The following is a 1,906-nucleotide window of genomic DNA, read 5'->3' as shown; positions in this document are numbered from 1 at the left end:
AGGTTTACAGAACAAATAGTTTCTCATTAAACAGTTAGTACACATATTGCCCTATGACAATTGTTAACAACCCCATGACATGTCAACACTGTCCCTTCTCAACCTTGGGTTCCCTATCACCAGCTTTCTTGTCCCCTTCTGCCTTCTGGTCCTTGTCCCTGGACTGCTGTGCCTCATTAGTCCCGTTTTGTTTAAAGCAATTTTATTTTTGTCTTTCACTGTCGTTTTAAGTATGCTGCTCAGTGGGAATGGTTCTATCCTTTTCTTGGATTTTTCTGCTGATTTGTAGTTAACAGAAGTTCTACAGTCACTATAAATTGCCAAGACAATCTCAGTTTACTAGCCAGTCCCAGATAATAATGAAGGCTTGCCAAGCTTGATTGAATGTTAAATCGGATCTCCTTCCCCAGCCAGGCCTACTGTTGGCTGCCACTTGCAGCTTATCTTTGTTTCCTCTTTCCTTGACTTAAATGCTTTCCCATCTTGCTATTAGGATTTCTGAACCACTTCGCAGTGATTAAAGCGATGGACTGCTAATCGAAAGGCTGGCAGTTCAAAACCACTAGTGGCTCTGAGGGAGAAAGATGTGGTAGTCTGCTTCTGCAGATATTTACAGCCTCAGAAACCCTATGAGGTCACTATGAGTTGGCATCTACTCGATGGCAGTAGGTTTGGTTTGGGTTTTTTAGTCAAAGCAAGGAGAGAAAAGTGGTAAAGGTATTATCATAAAGCAAGCATTGTGTCTTCGTGCTTGCTGGATCTGCAGATGTTTAAAGGGGACGTTTTCTCACCTGGTAGCACCCTCAGAATCAGCTTCCCTACAGGCACACTGAAAGCAATCAAAGTTTTCCTCCAGCCACTGCTCCCCCAAAGCCCCTGCTTTTTTGGTATGCCTCCCCGAACAGCAAACTTTCAATGTTGAGGACTCCTTGCTCTTCCTCAGGCAAGAGTTAAAACAGACCTAGGTCATTTTTCTCTCTCAAGTGACATACACCTGGTAATGGGAAACAAATGTGGGAAGGTGTGAAAGAAGGTTCATTAGACTAGCATATAGTGTGAGAACAAAAACCGAGAGAGACAGAGACACACAGAGAGACTGACACACACACCCACACACACACACACACACAAAGAGAGAAAGCCAGTTACATGAAAGGAGATTGGAGAGAGGTAGGCAAGGAAAGACCAGATCATATAGGGCCTTGAGAATCTGAATCTTTGAATCTGGAGTACAATTCAATTCTAACAAGTTAAGGAGGGTCCTCAATAAACATTTCTTGAGGACACTGTCCCCCTCCCCGCTTGTTGTTCTTAATTGCACAGTCAGGTCTGGAAACAGACATATACACCAATCCATTATAATACAGTGGGGTAAATGTTACAATAAAGATAGGAAAAGAAATCTCCAAGTAGAGCAACCAGCTAATTCTGCCTAGGTAAGAAGTCGGAAAGTCTACACAGAGAAGGTGATAAAAGGGGTGGTAGGTGAAGAATAGCTGCTGGGTTAGACCAACTAGGGTGGTAGGACTGTCTGACTAAATAATCAAGAATAAGCAGGCCAGAGGTGATGTGAGTGCAGAGGGAGGCGAAGGAAAGAAGATAGATCTTGCATGATGGGAAAGGGGGATTTGGGGGCAAGAGACACAAGTGGGACTAGGTAACTTCAGTGGGACTGGATGAAAGGGCGCTTCAACAGCTGTCCCCGTAGATCTCTCTGACAGATAAAACCTGCTACTGCTCAAACCTGGGTCTCATTGCCAGGAAATTGTACAAGGCAGCTGTGCTTTGGGAAGTCCCTACAATCTCCTGAGCTGCTTCTCGCTTCCTTCCTGTAGAACAGGCTGTTGCAACCTCAGAGCATAAAAGGCCCAGGGTATGTGCATCCCAGAGGGAGTTGGCCAGGGAT

Source organism: Trichechus manatus, unplaced genomic scaffold (assembly GCF_000243295.1).
Source record: "Trichechus manatus latirostris isolate Lorelei unplaced genomic scaffold, TriManLat1.0 scaffold00073, whole genome shotgun sequence".
Classification (NCBI taxonomy): Eukaryota; Metazoa; Chordata; class Mammalia; order Sirenia; family Trichechidae; genus Trichechus; species Trichechus manatus.
Note: the sequence above shows the minus strand (reverse complement) of the source record.